Source organism: Choloepus didactylus, chromosome 14 (assembly GCF_015220235.1).
Source record: "Choloepus didactylus isolate mChoDid1 chromosome 14, mChoDid1.pri, whole genome shotgun sequence".
Classification (NCBI taxonomy): Eukaryota; Metazoa; Chordata; class Mammalia; order Pilosa; family Megalonychidae; genus Choloepus; species Choloepus didactylus.
In genome coordinates, this window is record NC_051320.1 from 77,224,560 (window position 1) to 77,243,482 (window position 18,923).

At 38.5% G+C, this 18,923-nt stretch overlaps 1 long non-coding RNA gene across 1 annotated transcript in view; it reads left to right on the forward strand.

Annotated features, from left to right (window-relative positions):
- The window catches only part of LOC119509359, a 167,408-nt gene that overhangs the window by 52,408 nt on the left and 96,077 nt on the right, over positions 1–18,923 (forward strand). The window contains exon 2 of the long non-coding RNA XR_005211681.1: positions 2,677–2,976. This is a non-coding gene — a long non-coding RNA (uncharacterized LOC119509359). The remainder of the gene's footprint in view (positions 1–2,676; positions 2,977–18,923) is intronic.

Consider the following 18,923-nt stretch of genomic DNA (forward strand, 5'->3'; position numbering starts at 1 on the left):
TGATTTCATTTTGTTACTTGAGTTTTACTTGTGGGTTCCTAAATAAGACTGAAAATTGAAGGGATTCTGATTAGGTTGTACTTCAGTGGATACAACTGGGAAATGGTATTATGAGAAAAAATAAGAAAAAATAGAAAACCTTGTGGAAAAGTTTATCCCCAGAGAAATCCCTTTACAAAGTGAAGCAGGAGAAAATTGCTTACATGCAGTGACTGCTGGAATCTTCATTTTGAAGGATTGCTAGTTGAGGCCTTATTTTGCCTCAGAGGCATTGTGGCTGCCTGTGAACAGAACACTGGAGGTTTCTCTGTAGGATCCCAGCCCAGCTGTAAGGGTCCTAGCATTTCGACTCTCCTAAGGAAAGATGACCCTGGTAACTGAGAGGAACCAGATTTTAACTAACTCTCCAGCATCTAAACCATTTGTTCCCTATCCCAAGCCACCTTCAGCACACAAATTTTCCTGATCCTGGTGAAAAAAGCTGTCTGATTTCTTCCATTGCTCGGTACCTACTGTCTGTTCTGTGCCTTTACACCTGCTACTTAGTGATGGCTCACTTTTACATGGCGTTAATTTTCCTCCTGTTGTCTTCCCTTCCAAACAGCATTCAGTGTATTCAGCTCTATGCGAGGGACTAGGTGTGGGAAGGGGATAAAAGGAAGTGAAATAAAAGGGCACTGATATTTGATAAACACCGAACATGTGCTAGGCATTGGATAAGCGTGTTCACATGAATAATTGGAATACATTTCACAAAACCATTTGAGGTTTATAACATCATTCCCATTTACAGATCTTGAAAGCATAGGTTAAAGAAATTAAAGAACTTGTTCATGGTGACATGGTGATACAGCAGGTAAGAGAAAGTGCTCTGCTTTCTTCTAGTCTCTATCTTTTTAAAATGTGTGTTTACTAGTTAGTTGACATAATGAATCAGCTCCTTATTTTGCCATTCTTAATACTATAACTGATAATAATAATTAATATTAATTGAGCCCTCTGTTCAAGGTGCCCTCTGAAATACTTTATATGTGTTATTTATTTGATTTTTACAACAGCCCCATGAAATACATAAGTTAACTGCCCTTGGGTACACATCTCGTAAATTCTGAGATGTGCAATGAATCTATAACCTAAATATAAGAGATAAAATCATAAAATTCTTTAAGAAAGCATAGGGTCAGATATTCTTGACCTTGAATCTGGCAATTGGTTCTTAGATATGGGACTAAGAGCCTGAAAACAAAAGGAAAAATAGATAAATTGATCTTACTCAAAATTGAAAACTTTTGTGCGTTGGAGGACATTATTGAGAAAATGAAAAAACAACCTAAAGAATAGGAGAAAATATTTGCAAATAATATATTTTATAATGGTCTAGTATCCAGGATATATAAAGCACTCTTATATCTCAACAACAAAAAGGCAAACTATCCAATTAAACAATGGGCAAAGGACTTGAATAGACGTCACTTCAATATTCAGTGGTGAACAAGTACATGAAAAGATGGGCCAACTTCATTAGTCTTTGGGAAAAAGCAAATGAAAACCTAATGAGGTACCATGTCACACCCAAAAGGATGGCTATAATTTAAAAAAAAACAGAAAATAATAAGTGTTGGCAAGGATGTATAATATTTGAGGCAGCGTACATTGTTGGTGGGAATGTGAAGTGGTTCATCCTCTGTGGAAAACAGTTTTGTGTTTCCTTAAAAAGTTAACTATATAATCACTATATGTTCCTGCATTACAGTCCTAGGTATATACCCAAAATAATTGAAAAGAAGTACTCAAACAAGTGCGTGTACACACCTGTTCATATCAGCACTATTTACAAGGGCCAAAAGGTGGAAACTGTCGACATGTCTATCAACAGAAAAATGGATAAACACATTGTGGTACAAACATACAATGGAATATTATTCAGCTATAAAAAGAATGAAGTTGTGATACATGCCACAACGTGAATGAACCATAAAAACCTTATGCTGAGTGGAAAATGTAGGACACAAAAGGTCACCTATTGTATGGTTCCATTTATATGAAATATCCAGAACAGATAAATCCATGGACACAGAATGCAAATTGATGATTTCCAGGGGCTGGCAGGAGGAGGAAATGGGAGGAACTGCTTAATGGGGCAGAGATTTCCTTTGGAATAATGGAAATATTTTTGGAACTACATGGAAGTGGTGATTGCATAATATTGTGACTATTCTAAATGCTACTGACTTGTTCACTTTAAAGTGGTTAGTTTTATAAAATTTATGTTCACAGCACCTCAATAAATTATTTTAAAAAGTTCCACAGGAGGGTTTTTTTTTTTTTTTTTTTTTTTTTTTTTTAGAATAAAGTGAGGTAATAAATTTGAAGCTGCTTGGGAAATGATAATGTGATATGTAAATGTGAGAATGTGAATTGTTCTCACTACTATGATCATTTCCCTGTGCTTGAATCATGGTGGGGGGATCCTTTTGATAAATTGCTAGTTAGATAAAATATCTAACTATTGTGATCAGTAGTGTTGATTTAGTATCATGACAGTTGTAGGAGTCAGGGCTCAATTAGTGAAGCAGAATCACTGCGATTTATTCTAGCAGTTTGACCTCTTATGCAATTGTGGGAGCTGGTGGAACAGTTTATATGTGTCTCTTGCTTCTGCTTTTGGGGCTGCAGCCTGAAGTCCCTGGATCTGGCCATCAGGGAGGGAAGACGGATATGAAGTATGAGAGAGCTAGAGTTAACTGAAACCTGAGACCACGAGCTGCAAACCCTGAAGACCAACTGGAGCCTGTGACTGTGTTTCACTGGAACCTACAGTGGTCTCTCGCCAGCAACCAGCCTCCTATTCCAAGAGTGGTTCCCTTCACCACAGATGTGCACATGAACCTGATCCAGGATTCAGAGAAGCTGCAGGAGGAGATCCAGCAGGAAGTGTGGGAGCTGCAATCCTGGCTGCTCTTCCATGCCAGCAAGGTGAGCCGCAGACCTGCGCCAAGTCCAACGAGCTCCAACAGCACTTGACCCAATGCTCACTTTCAAACGTAAACACTTTCAGACGTAAACACAAATAGTACTTTACTTCAGCCTTCCAACACACACATATTTCTCCAGTGACAAATCCTAATGCTGAAACCTTGAGGTAAGGGAATTCTGGGAAATGTAGTACCAGATTAGCTAAGTTGACACACTACAAAATCCCTGTAATAGAGGGAGCAAAAGGAGAAAACTCAAATGCCTACGAAGGTCATGTCATTAATATTAGTAAATGAGGCAGGCTGAGTTTATAAAGAGGGCAGATGCCCTATCTAATGGGGTTTGGCCCTTTTTTAGGAGGGTGGTCAGTATTTTCCTTGTTGCTATACAGAAATCCTATGTGTTTTAGGGAATTAGCCTCTTTCAAAATGCATACACATTTTTTCAGTGTCTTTTTTGTTTCTTTGCTTAATGTTTTAGAGAAGTTGTAGCCTTTCAGAAAAATCATGCATAAAGTGTAGAGTGCCCATATTTTTCTCAGTGTTTTTAATGTTTGTTTCTTAACTTTTTTCTTTTTTTACTAGTTTTTATATATCAAAGTTTTGTGTTTTTTTTGGTCAACTTTATCAATATTTTCTTATATAACTTCTGTTTTTATGTGGCATTAGAATAAACTTCTCTAAGATAAAAGGTCTTTTCTTCAAAGGGGGAAAGCAGGTGATACTCTGCTCCAGCTTATATTGACTTAAATTGAGTTTATTGTAGCTTATTGAGCCCAGTGTTGTCACATTTTTTTTCATGAAAAACTAGAAATATTTGTGAAATATCCCAATTGTTAAATATGGCCAACTAATTCAACTCCATTTTTAAAACTAAGTAAGACAAATAAACCTTTGTGCTTACTTCTGGTGTGCATCCCCTAATTATTCTCCAGACTTTTGTTATGTGCTTTCTATGTGCCAGATACTGAGCTAGCAACCAGACCTGCAGAGATGAAGACACTATGATTTCTGCCCTTCAGAACCTCACAAATGAATGGGCAGATTAAAAAAAAAAGTCAGTATTATAAATGTACATACAAGAGCACAGAAGAAGAGCAGGGTCTATTGGGGGTCAGGGACAACTTCATGTATAAGTCAAAATTTGAGGTTTGTCTTCTGGGAAGTCTGGAGGGAAAAAGAATTAGGAAATTTTAAGCACTGAGAACTAACATAGATATTTTGAAGTGCTTCATATGTTTGGGACTTCCTTTATACTTTTTTATTTTGTAAGTTGATGTGTGCCAGAAGCCCTCTATGAGGGAGAAGAGAGTAAAATAGGTTGGGTGGAGGCAGATAACATAAATAAAATGTGATTTTAGGTCCATTAGTGAGGTGCCGTGACCTCACACATCATAGCACTTACTTCTTTAACTGATGACATGATTCTACAATAGCGGCCACCATTCCCATTAAAATGAAAATCTCTCTAAGACGGATTTTTCCATGAAATTTATGTAACCCCCCCACCCCCACCCCAGAAATGAGTTTATCAAATCCTTCCCTGAGAATAGGTTTAGGTTTAGATGGAAGCAAGGGAAAGAACATGGGGATCCTGGACATCCATATATAGGGGAAGACTCAGATAACATCCTTCTTGGAGCATGGGGAAAAGTACAAAACTTAAGAACCGATTCCTATTATAATCTTGAAGTAACTGTAATAGTGAAACTTCCGTCTCGAAGATAGGCTATAGGCTTGGTTAGCCTTTGTCTAGAATTCCCTTTGCTGTTTTCCTGGTTCATTTCAGCATGGTTGCCTAGACTTTGTGGTCAGTACAGGTTCATTGCTTCCTACTTTATTTCAAGGTCAGAGACTTTCCATGCCCTCAACCTTTTTCCAGGTGAGGAGACAAGCCAAATGGTAGAGTAAGCATATGGGTTCAATTCTTAAGGCTGCTTTGTTTCCCATTAAGTGCACAGATGTTGCCAGATGAGCCCTACTCCTTCCAATACACCTTGACCAGAGAGAATCTTACCAAGTCCTGGAAAATGGCTGTAACATGTTTTGTTATCAGTGGAGCAGAGGAATTGGAAAATTTGATCAGAAGCATTTGCAAGTCGTGGTTTCATTAAAGGAGCTATCACATGTGTTTTAGGAGGCTAACATGAGGCATAAAATCAATGGAGCAAGGAGCTGGATTTTTCATTTTGATATTTGCTTTGCCAGGGTCAAATTTTTAAAGAGATATTGTGACCTGGCAGTCAAGATATGCTCATGATTATTTTTGTCTAAATGCTTATTTCCATTCTTCAAAGTAAAATTGTAGGAAAATCTTGCTATTCTTAATATCCCTTCTAATATTTTATTAAATTGCTAGACACTAAAGTTAGAGTGATCTTGGACTGAGCCCCAACTCTGCCATAACCCCATCTGTGATTTTGGGTAAGATATTCTTTCAAAGTCTCAGTTTCTTTACCTGTAAAATAAGAACGTTAATAGTTTCTCCTCTATAGTATTGTGTATAGAAAAGCAGGTAAGGATGTAAAACACTTAGTACAATTCTTGGTGCATAATAAGCCACCTAGATGTTACCTATTGTTGTGGTTAACAAAGGCTCTCACAGACACAACTTGATTTGATTGACACATCAGTTCTGCAAGGTAGATAGAGCAGTTATTATTGACATTTTCACTTCTGTAAACTGCCAATTATAGTGTCCTCAAATTAGTGTCAGGGTTGTGGCTCAAACTTGGCTCTTTGGACCTCAGAGCAACTTACTACATCACTGCATCAACCTGACCATGAACACCAAGGCTTCAACCCAAGGGTGAATTCCAAAACAATTAACAATAGGGAAGAGGCTCAGGGTAGGGCTTTTTACTAATATTTATGGAAATATTTCACAATTTACACTACTGATGTGATCATATTAATGTGACCAGCTATATATCAATCCTGTGTATACTATTTCGTATGAGAAGGATTTATAGGAATTTTAGATTAGTTGTATTGTCAGCTTCTCTAGTGAATCTCTCGCTCTGGATAGCCAAGAATTAATCTCAGAAAAGTAAGGTTTGGTTGCAGTATATTATTGGAAAGTTGAGAATAAGACAAAACAAGAAGAAACATTTTTTTTCATGATTTGTCCCGTTTAGTGTAAGATTCACAGCTAATACTTCTATCCTGAGAGGCTCTAAGACCCTAGCCTGCAAGTAGGGCTTGTTGAGTTCTCTACATTTTAATGCAAGATATATTTTTGAGGGTCCTTAACAACCATTAAACCTCTGTATTGCACATGTTTGGGCAGTTGCTGCTTTCACCATTTCCAGTTCATGGTATTTTTTACAATAGGTAGCTCTTAGCTCATGTGAGATAGCTAATGAGAAACGCCTGTGTTTTTCTTGTGGTCAAAATAGGGCTCTGGAAGACAGCAGTAAGAGAGAAAAAGAGAAGGCTCTGTATGTTGGTATTAAAATGGCTCCAATTTAGCCATATGTTCTTACATCTTATCACTATTAAAACAGGGATGTGGTTCCTTTCTTTTCTCAGTGCATGTTCTTCAAGCAAACCTTCTGTGGCTCCTTCCACATAATATTGATTGGGGGTGGGTTGAGGTTAAAGGTAGAGAAGTATAGGTTTAAGAGTAAAGAGATTGTAGATAGACAGTATATTGTGTCCTGGTCATAGCAGGACTCAATAATTATTTGTTGAATAAATATATGGATCACATTTAAAGAAGTGCCTCTCAAATACCTGATAATTAGTTATAAACACTTCACATATCTAGATATTTCAATGACTATTAAGAATTCCAATGAGAATAATTGTGAACATCTGTTTGGTACATGTGGTAGATTGTATTATTGTTCCATCTATTTGCTGCACCTCCTTAGCGGAAGATTATATATTCCCACGAATTTCTACCTTAGTGATGTTGGGCTTAGCCATATGACTTGTTTTGGTCAAGCTACTTCTACTTGTTCAAGTGAAAGTAGCATGAGACTCTTCCCTGTAGAAGACTTAAGGGCCATTGCATAGTTCTGCCCTCCCTCTTTTTGCTAGCCAAGAGGTCAAAATATCCTACTGGGGCTGTTCCTTCAGCCTGGACAATGGATTGAAGAGGACATGGAACAGAGCTGCAACCCAATCATCACCAAAATGTAAGGCAAGCAAGAAAACAAACTTTGTTTTGGTAAATACTTTTAATTTGGGAGTAGTTTGTGATTTCAGCATAACCTGGCAAAAGCTGTCTATTATATTATGAGAAATATATTGAAATTAAATTTAGGATTATTTCTATATTTTTTGGACAGCTTTTTAAAGAGCTGGGCTTTCATAACATTCCCAAATACACATATGTATAGATGACAGTACCGGTTTAGATATACAGTCCTTTATGACTGGACAGCTGCTGAGCTGCCCTCATGAGTAAATGACTGGCCGCTTGTCTTATTTCCCCATCCATGTTGGATCTGCAATGTGGTGTGGTATAATGAGTACACTAATAGTGAGGAGTTTGGGCTGTGATCTTGACTTTGATGTGGCTTAGAAAGTGATGATGGGCAAATCCCTTAATCTCAACCTCACTTTTGTTCCCTGCAAAGGAGTGATAATCATACATTTCCTACCTGAGGTTCTTTGCAGAGGTGTTCCTGTCTCCTGGAATGTTCTTCTTTTGGCTCATCACTGGCAGATTTCTTCTCATCCTTCAGGTCTCACCTTCAAGGACACATCTTCAGAGAAGCATTTTCTGATTCTAAGCACCTTATTTAAATCAGCTCCCCATTCCCCTTCCTGTTCTATCAGAGCTCTGTTTGGTTCCTTTACATTACACATCTCTATTCGTAGCTATTCATTTGTTTGTCTACCTGCATATTGTCTATTTTCCCAAGCCTGTATGCTCCTTGAGAATAAATACATGTCTTATTTCCTACATCACTGTAATCTTAGCTCCAACCACAGTACATGGCTCAGAGCAGGTACTCAAATATTTGGAGTGAATAAATAAATAATAGTGGCCCAGTCTTACCTTGCACTTAATATGTGTAGATGGGAAGTAGAAACTTGAAGATGTTATGTGACCTTCCCAAGGTCACACAGTTGGTAAGTGACAGTCAGGAATCAAAACCAGTTATTTGGGTTTCAGAGTTTGTGCCCTTAACAAATACACTCCTCATCTCATAGGATTGCTGTGAATGAAGATGAAAAGAAATATGGGTGTGAAAACGGTTTGCATAAAGGGTTTGTATTAGTTCTCTAGGGAAACAGAACCAACCAGAGGTATCTGTAAATATAAGATTTTATAAAAGTGTCACACAACTATGGAATGCAGGAGTCCGAATTCCATAGGGCAGGATGCATGAGTCCAATTTCTGTGGAGCAGGATACATGAGTCCAAATTCCATAGGGTAGGCAGCAAGCTGGCAACTCCAGTGAAGGTATTTGATGAACTCCCCAGGAGAGGCTGGCTGAAGAAGAAATGAAAGTTCTCTCTCTTCTCCCTTAAAAGCCTTCAACTGATTGCATTAACTCCAACTGATTGAATTCTCTCATTGTGGAAGATACACTCTTCATTGATGTGATCAGCCACAGATGCAGTGAATTGACTGATGATTTAATAAACCAGCCTTCACCAGAAGACACAAATGTCCTTGCAGTAATCATTTTAGACCAGTGCTTGCTCAACCAGACACCTGGGCACCATCACCTGGCCAAGTTGACACATGAAGTTAACCATCACAGGGTTATACAAGTATCATAAAATAAATATTGGTATTTGTAGTCAATTTGCTTCTACTTCCTTTGCTGTGCTTGAGCTAAAATCAGAGAAAAGGTGATGTCTAGAACTCCTTTTTCAGCAATTCTTTTTCAGCAATTCTTTTCCGGACTTTCTGAATCAAAAATGAAAAAGCCAAGAATTACTTTGACAATATTCCTGTAGGGTTGATGTCAACATGGGGGGTAGTTTCTTGTGTCTCTGTTTAACACTTTTTTTAAAAAAAATTGATATTAGATAATGGCAGAGTGAATTTATTTAAATGTTTTGTATATTCATATGTGTATTAGGTTCTAGAGATTCAAAGATGAGTCAATGTTTTGTATATTCATATGTGTATTAGGTTCTAGAGATTCAAAGATGAGTCACAGCCCTAATTTGAAGAAATTCATAGTTGAAAAGGGAAATATGCAAGGAATTCTATTCTTCCTACTCCAAGTTTAGTCCTTGAATAGCAATATCAGCATGACCTGGGAACTTGTTAGAAATGCAGACTCTCAGACTTCACCATCGCACACTAACTGAATTCAGAATCTGCATTTTAACCGTGATTTGTAGGTGATTTGTATGCACATTTGGGTTGGCAAGCACTGAGTTTTAATTGAAGCTAGAAGTGTCATAGTAGAGTATACGTAAGTTAATCATGAAAACAGAAATTGGAACACCATCTTGGGTTCTGAGCCATGACGGGTCTGTCCAGACAAGGCTTCCCAGAGGAGCTACACTGTGATTGAGGCTTGAAGGAGGAACAGTAATTATCAAGTGGGACTGGGGAGAAAAGTGTCCCAGTCAGGAGGAAGTGCAGAGGTAGGCGGTAGGCAGGTAGGCAGCAGGTATATATTATATTCCAAGAGCTTCTAAGTAATTTAATAAGTTTAGAGGAGAGGGAAGGTGAGTGTCAGGAGTTGAAGAGGCAAACAAGGGGCAGTTGGAAACACTCAATTTCATGCTAAGGCATTTGTTATAATGGGGAGCCATATTTAAGTTGCATGTGGGTGGGGAGTGAGATGATCATATTTTTATTTTAGTAAGTTCACTCTGGTTGCCATGTGGTAGAAGGATTGGATAGAGGTGAAGAGAAAGAAGGGATATTTGTGAAATTTTTAGATGACATAAAGCTGGGTGGAGTAGTTACAATAATAGATGACAGAAGCAAAATTCATTATGATTTCACCAGGTTTGGATATTGAATCCAACCAAAGAATGAAATTCAACAGGAAAAACGTATAAAGTCCAGCTTCTGTGGTTTTTTCATTTGTTTGTTTGTTTGTTTTTAATCAGTTGAGAATAGTGCAAGACAGAGGCAAATGGTTTTGAGACAAGTTTGTAAAAAGTTCCCCAAATCTTTCCAGGTCGTGGTGGAGGCAGTCATGGTTTAATTGACCAAAAATTAAATCTGTACCAACAGTATATGAAAGGACTGTCTTTGATTTTATCAGTAGGAGCTAAATGTCTGGTTCATGCGAGTTAACTGGTTCTACTTTCTGTCTATCTTCTTTCATCTGTGCCTTCTCTCCTCTACCGTACCACTTAATCAAAAGGCACATCTATTAGTCTCTGAAGATCCACAGATCGGCACACATTTATCCTTGTACTAGGTGATGGTAAGAGCTTTCCTCATAGAAACATTTTAGATGTTGAACCTGTATACAGCTTTTAAAAATGCATTCTGATTATACTCTTGTTCTTGTCGTTTACTACTGGATAGAGAACAAAGAAATATTTTCCGTTCCTTCTCGTGTTCCCAGTCCTTAGCACAGTGCCTGACACAGTGCAGGCATTTGGTATCAATGAGGGAATGAATAAATGCATGAATAAATGAATGAATGAAGAATGAAATAAAACATCACTATGAAAGAGCTCTAGGGGCACATGTAGATATGCATTCCACATAAGGTTATGGGAGGGCAGCTATAACATGTCTTAAAAAGAAAATATACAACACTTATTTTCTGCTCTAAGAAGTAAATGCTCCACTAGCAACACTTAGTCCTTTCTACAACCCCAGAGTCATATGTGCATACCCAGAAAAAACTTCCCTACTGTTTCCTTATTACTAATAATTGCTTTTTCTCAGATGGTTATTCTGTGTAGGCAGTGTGCTATGAGCTTAACATAATAATCTCAATTGATCTTTACAAAAATCCTAAACTCTGAGTCTGACCCATCCATTTGGTGCTTTCTTGGGTATATTCTGTAGTCACACTTCACAGATACAGAGAATTGCATGTGGAGATTTTTTCCGCTAAACAAAAATGGACAGAGCCAACCCTTAGAGATCTTTAATTAGTAGGTCTGATTAATCATCATAGTAGCTCAGTATGGTTCAATGAATATTTTTTATCGGGGGTCCAATGGTGGCATCATAACAGGGGTTCCCAACAATGGCTTATGCTCCCATTTAAATAGAGATGACATATTGGTTCTGAGTCTTATGCATTTTTTTAAAGGGCCAATGTCAGGCAGCTGTTTGCTGGTACTAAGCCCCAGAGCAACCTTTCTTTATTTTCCTTTGTATGGCTGCATTTCCTGGATGCTCTTGCCAGTTGGGTACCAAAAGTCCCGGTTTTCCTGGGACCACCAGAAAGTCCTGGACAAACAGGGATGAGTTGGTCCCTTTACTTTAAAGCTGGATGTTTAAAGCAGGAGACTCATGGTCTCCTGATCGGCAGCTGCAGGGGCAGCTCCAGCCATGCCTCTGGGAGTGCCAGCTGCTCAATCGGGCTTGGCAATAGAGGCTCCCTGTAGTTACAGACTTCTGGGTGGCACCAACTTTCCTCTTTCGTTCCTTCTGCTCTTTTTAGTATTTTGTAAATGATTCTCTATATTAAATCCTTCTCTTTCCGAAATACCTACTGCTGTTTCTATTTCCTTGCTTGGACATTGACTGTAAGATTGCTCCTGAATAAAGAGAATTTCATCCTTGCTTTTCCTGTGCTTTGGAAACACTGCATGCTGACATCCCGGTTGTTAGTTGTTGCAACATGACTCGCCTCCATGACATACAGGGGACCTTTGGTCATCCCAGATAGGTGAGGCATTTGAGGGGGTGTACATAGGGTGGGGATGAAGTGGGGTAAATGGGTGTACTCCAGGTAGAGTCCGAGATAACTATGACTCCTTGAAAGAACAGTAACCAAAAACAATGGGGGAATAGAAAAGTTACATAATACATTGAGTAAGAAATTATAAACCATTAATTTTTTTTTTTAAATAAGTCAAACCTTATTTTACCCTCCATTTTATTATTTATTTCTGTTCCTCAACTTTCAATTTTTATCATTTGGGTAATGTATTATAAATAATAATCATATTGATATATTTATATAATCATATTTAATGATATTAAATATATATATACATATCTGTATCTATTTTTCAATCTCAGACTACTAATTAAAGATCTCTATGGGTTGGTTTTTGTTTAGGGAAAAATACTCCACATGCAATTCTTCGTGTCTGCAAGTGTGACTACAGAATATACCTAAGAAAGCACCTAATGGATTAAAGAGTTAAGAATGAAATAAAAAGAAATCATGGGTTAACTAGCAGAAAATAGATTTGAGTAGTTATTAGATTCCTGAGGAGGCAATAGTTTAAGCTCTGAAGCAAAATTCAAGAAGAAAGATCAACTGATTCAGCCATAAAAATTTTAAACTTGTAAGGAATGAAAAAGACTAGAATAATACCATATAAAATTTACATAAAAATGAAACAGTGTAATTGTCCAATAATAAGAAACTGGTTAAATAAAAAGAGGTATGTTAACCTGATGAATATCATGCAGCCATTAAAAATGAAAATTATAAACACCATATAGCCATATAGGGCAATATTTAATCTAATTTTATAATGTGTACTGTTTATGTAAAAATATTGAGTTAAAGCAGAGAGAATAGATTTATTTGTGTGAACTGATTATAGTGAAGTAGAAATAGAATTGATCGGGGGCTTGAAAAGGAAAAGTGATGAAATGTTAGGACAGGTAAATTGAGGTAGCTTTATCTCCTTAAAATGTTTTATTTATATTTTTATAATGCTGTTATGCAGACATAAAACCAGAAAAAATGGTAATGTTCAGTGGTGAACATTAGGATCCCTAGCCTAAACTTCATTTAAAGAACTGAAAAAAGAATAGTCTAATGAAAAATTTGTTGAAGTCCTAATCCTGGAAATAAAAAGCAGACTGATAATCAAAAGGAGATTGAATAAGATTTAGAACGTAAATGTTTTTGGAGTGTTAGTAGAAGGGTTCAGAGGTGACTGAAGATTGGAGTATGAATGAATGGTGAATAGGGTAGCCATTAACCAGTAGAAGGACGTCTTAAAAAGCAAAACTGGTGTAGGTAGTAGTGGCAGTATATGATGACTGGTTTGGGGAAGATTGAATTTGAAAAGCTCAGGTGTCAGCTGTGGTTTGATGGGAATTTTTGCTTTTCACCATACAAACCAGTACCTAGAGGCACAGTTTCTGCACAATTTCATCATTATCTACAGGGCCCACCTAAATGCCTCTGCTTTGAGATTTTGACTGTGAATCATATGATACAGCTGCCAGCAATTACTGTGGGTGCACACACCTCCAAGCCCTCAATAAGATAGTTTTCAAACAATAGCGTTAGAAAGAGGCAGTTTTCTAGAACTTTCAAATATTCTACAATCTCCCAGACTACTTTTATAATTGACTTTTCTTTTCTTTTGGCTAGATATGTTATATCATTTTTGGCCGCTGACGAAAAGGCAGAATACTGTTGCTGAGTTTGTAGCTTTTCAATTTTGCATGAAGCAACATCTCTGCAGTGACTTCACTTTTTGTTTCAATCTTTGACACTGAGCTGCAAAATGTCAACTTTAGTTACTCAGAAATGACAACCAGCTTGGAACAAGAAAGTGGGGTCATGCCATCTTTGCAGGACTTGCCCTCTGTTGATGCATTAGAGGGGACAAGAGCAACCTCCCACATGACTGGAGGCGAAAATCCCCTTCATTAGCATAATAGCCCAAATGCCTTTATTCATAACCAAACATACTGTTTTACTTAGAAGAAATTTTTGAAAATAGGGAAACCTAAATGTCTGAAATTAGTTGCTCTAAATAATGTGTCAGGTATTGAATTCTAAAATGTATCTGGAAACACTATCTAAAAATTGGAAAATGCCTATGTAGTCCATAAAGTGGATATTATATAACATTTATCTTAGACAGTGATGCTGTCAGAACTATGCTAGTTGCATGTCACAGAAAGATTCATAATTTAGTTGTTCTCATAAGCCCTTTTCCCCTGGCTGATTGGGCTGCAGCTGGCACATCATTAAATGTGTAACCCAAGCCTGCTTAGCATCATCATTTGGCCAGCCCACTAAAAACATCATGGAGAAAATGATACTACATTAAGTAGGAGATCCCCAAATTTCAGTCCAGCAACAAAGCTAGTATTTTTCCCTTAGATGAATGGAAACATTGCGTTATGGGAATAGTAAAGATTTGGAGACCGACATTTCTAAATCCTAATTTCTTGTGAAATCTATGTAATAATATATACATCATAATATTGCCTTAATAATCAGATGAAATGAAATGAAAAGCTTAGCTCATATTAGAATTTCAGTAAAAGTTTGTAAGCCCTCCAACTTTGGGGTACATTGCTTAGTCACTCTGTACCTCAATCTCACCATCAATAAAATAGATATTATGAAACTTATCTCCGAGGGTTGAGTGGAGATTAAATGACTTATATGACAAGCTCTTAGACCAGTTTTCAGTTAACAAAGTTTCTAACAAGTACTCAATAGATTTAGTTGTTGTTTTTGCTCTCATTATTTTTCATGAACAATGGATTGAAGGGCCCTGTGCCTCTGTTTTGCTGCTAATAAGCTATTCCATGTGCAGAGAACAATATGAGCTCAGGGGGATTTAAGATATTTTGGGCATTTTTCATTCATGGGACGGTGAGTAAATAGGGAAATAAAGCTGAGGTGGGAGCCTCACAATAGTGCATTACTAATAAAGAATACTAATGACTTTACTAATGAGAAGTACTAATGATATAGTTTAGATTTTAGCTGTGAAGGGTCTTGAAGACTGTATCAAGTAACTTGGGCTTTTTTACTAGAGAAGCTGAAAAGTGAGCAAAAATTAAAACAGCTTGGTCATATGACCACAGCTGTGTTTTTGAAAGATGACTAAAGTGGGTGTGGATGATGAATAAAGAGAGAGTGATGAGATGAAGAGAGATGATTAGTCCAGAATTTATTGCAGAAGGTGGAGCTAGACTATCATAAAGCAAAGGCAGCAGTAATGGTAAAGGGCAGTAATGGTAAGGAGACAGAAGGCAACGCAGGGGTGAAATCAATTCAATTTCTTGGCTAATTGGATATGTGAATAAAGGAAAAGGAATAATGAAAGCTGTATGGAGGTTTCTAACTGAAAATGGTTGGATGTGGAAACCAAGATGGAGAATATGAGCACATAATGGAATATATTGAGTTTGAGATCTTAATTGATCATCCAGTGGTTGAAATCATTGATGTGAAACATTGCCTAGAAATATTTCTTTGGACAGAAGAAGAGCCTGGAACTCTGAGGATGTCTACATTTAATCAGTAAATAAAAGGTGGTAGTGGCCAGCATTTACAAGTCAGAGGGTAGGAGGTGGTCAGGAGAGAGCAACATCATGGAAACTCAGAGAGACACACATTGCAAAAGAAACAGGAGATCAACAGTAAGAGTTTTTAGGAGTATTTAATTATCATTAAGGAAGAGGTGGTCTATTCAAAATGTTTATTTAATGCTGTTTATTTAGTGTCAGTTTCTCCACTTTCATTCTTTTTCTCCCTATATTCTTTCTCCTTGTTCCTTAAACACCGCATACCCTTTATGAACTCCCTTTACTTCCTCAGCTCTTTGGTTACTGGCTGTTAGGCAAATGTTCTACATATTACCAAAGGGAAGGGTAAAATAATAAATGAGTTATTTGGGTGTACCTGAGTCTGGTAACCCTCCCCATGGTGATTCAGAATAGAGCCCTGCTGTGGAGTGTTGTATATCTGGGTGAAAACTGAAAAATTCATTCCAATGTCTAGAAGAATTTATGTGTGTGTGTGTTGTAAATGGTTCTTATTTTTAAAATACTTGTATCAGCTAATGAAAATTTTCCAATGAAAGTTTGGAGTCATATAAATGTGATCTTCAGGCATGAGTCCCCAAATGGGCAAAAGAAACAAATCCTTGCCTGGTCAGTTCAGTATGTTAAAAGACTTGGTATAATCTTAGCCTAGGTGTGATCGTTTTATAATTTATCTTTCCTACTGTTTACTTACCAATCTGCCTGTTGTTTAGTTATTTGAAATAAGAAAATAAAATCCACTGTAAACTGTAAAATTCTATGTAACACAAATGTCACTACTCTTTCCAGTGTTTGGATATAAATGAAGTTATGTTGACATCAATAACCTTAGTTTCTTATATTAAACTAGTCTGTACCTATAGGACTTTAACACCACTAAACTTCCTACCTGAAAATTGCGGTCGCTGTTGACTCTTTTGGGGGGGGGGGGTGGCGGCCGGTTGCTAAATCCTATGCTCTCGGGATTGCTCGGAGGGTACCGGCGGCGGGGGCTCTTTCCCGGAGGCGAGGGCGAGGCGGGGGACTGGGCCCGGTCCCCGGCGGTGGCGTGCAAGGTGTGGAGGGCGGCGAGAAGGAACAGGCGGGACACGTTTCTTTTAGGGTGAGGAAGCCAAGAGAGTTTATTAGGGGAGAGTACAAGCTTATATCGGGCGGTTTAGAGGGCGGGGTAGCTGTAGGGGTTAAAGGCTTGGATTGGTTCTGAGAGGGCGCGGAGGTTGTTTGAAAAGGGGCGGGAGTTGCTCCGGTAACGAAGAGGGTGGAGGGTGCGGGTAAGGCACTGGGGGGGGGGGGTTTCTCCGGCAAGCCCTCCCCAACGGTTGTACTTTGGGGTGAGGAAATGGGGCCTGCATTCGGCTCCACTTTCTCAGGCCCGGGGGGCCGTGGAGGGCGCTACCACCCGTGCCCCACTACCTTTCCTAGGGGCTGATCAGTTCCCCTGGCCCAGGCCCGCCAAGTCGGAACTCGATAACAGTGTCCCGCAGAAAATATTTCAGTGGGTATCCAAAGTGGGACACATATGTGCTTAAAATCCAGTTTGTCATCCATAGTCAGTCAGAGTATTATTCCTCTTATATTCAGATTTTATGTGGGCTGCTTCTCCCATTGACATTGCTTTTGGTGTCAATGTGAGATAATAATACCCGTGCCTGGGGCACTATCTCACAATCATAAGGCCACCAGTCCTTGGAGTGCCAAAGTGGACCTAGGTTCTAAGCAGAAATGAGTGAAGTGGCTTTTTCCACTTGTGCCATGATTTGTCAACTGGGCCCCAAAGGAACACTGTTTCTGACCAGGGACTCCAAGAAGTGTTTCTCAACAAAATAACTCCTCCATCTGTTGGCTGACACCCTTCTAATTCTATGGAAGAAGGATAGCGATACAAGGAGTTATGCAGAGGATGTTGACACTTCCACAGATCCCTCCACTTTATTATCCTTCTCTCTTGCATTCTTCCCCCAATGTTCCATGATCCATACCCCAGTTCTTCCTTATTCCCTGGTTATAAAACAAAAGTTTTAGGTATTCCAGTGGACTTCAGAAATACACTTGAGATGGAACACTCTACTGTAGCAGTGTCTATTTCTCAGCATTCTGCTTCATATACCCTGTTATACTTGTATAACTAAAAAGAACTTTACAATTACATAAATATATGAGTACAAATATGTACACTAATATACATATATACACACACTATATATATATCCTAACAGATGCACTATTGTGCCCACTCATGCACACACGTGCGCACGTATTTTTATGGTAAAATGTCTCACTTTCCCTATCACATGAAGCTGGGTACTCAACTCTATTCATGACATGCTAAGAGATTTCAAAACAAGCTCTGCTCAATATTATCCCATGATTTAATTCTATGTTGCATACAAAGAAATGTATAGAAGAAGCATAGGGGTTTGTTTTGAAAGATGTTGCCTCCATGCTTTGTTTTGTTTTTCTATCTTCCCCAAGGGATACTGTTCTTCCATCTTACCTTAAGCCCATGGTAAGAATTTTAAGGGGATCATTTAGAGTGATTAACAAGCCTCTTGGAGTTTGCTGAACATAAGTATTATGATTTCAACTTGGAAAGACTGAAGGTGATAAGCTATGACCAGATTGCCCTAAGGGCAGCATTGGGAGTAGGCTGCATTTTCTCCATGGAAGGGAACTTCCCTGGGGCCAACTGCCCAATTTAACTGCCTAGAGGGTCCATGTGGCCCCAAAAGAGGGGATGACTGTTAGAATCTTAGGACTGGGAGGGGAGTTTAAGCATCTAACTGAGGGGAAGCATTGACCATATCATGGGAATTGTAGGTGGAGGTTCCCATGGAGGCTTTCCAAGGAGCCCACCCAGGCTGTCAGTGAAACAAAGAGCTGGTAATTGTGCATCTGTTGTTAAAAGACACCAACGCCAGAGGGCAACTGTTCCGGTTTGCTAATGCTGCTATTATGCAAAACACCAGAAATGGATTGGCTTTTATAAAGGGGGTTTATTTGGTTACAAAGTTACAATCTGAAGGCCATGAAAATGTCCAAATGAAGGCATCAACAGAAGTATACCTTCACCGAAGGAAGGCCAATGGCATCTGGAAAACCTCTGTTAGCTGGGAAGGCACGTGGCTGGCATCTGCTGATCTTCCAGCTCCACTCTCAGCTCCTGTGCATTCTTCAAAGTGTCTCTCTTGGCTGCAGCACCTCCTTCTGTCTGTGAACACTTTGATAGGACTCCAGTGATTCTGTTAAGACCTGCCCTGAATGGGCAGGGTAACACCTCCATGGAAATTATCCAATCAAAGGTCTTGCCCACAGTTGATTGAGTTACGTTTCCATGGAAACACTCAATTGATAGGTTCCAACCTAATCAACAGTAATATGTTTGCCCCCACAAGAGTACATCAAAGAAAATGGCATTTTGAGGGAATAATTCATCCAAATTGGCATAGTAACTCTCCTAGCCCGTAAGACATTGCCCCTTTTACATGAGTTTTGCTAGGTGGGAAACAATAGCTACTGAGTGTGGGAAGATGTAGTAAAGATACAAGTTGAAGTTGACTTCTCTCCC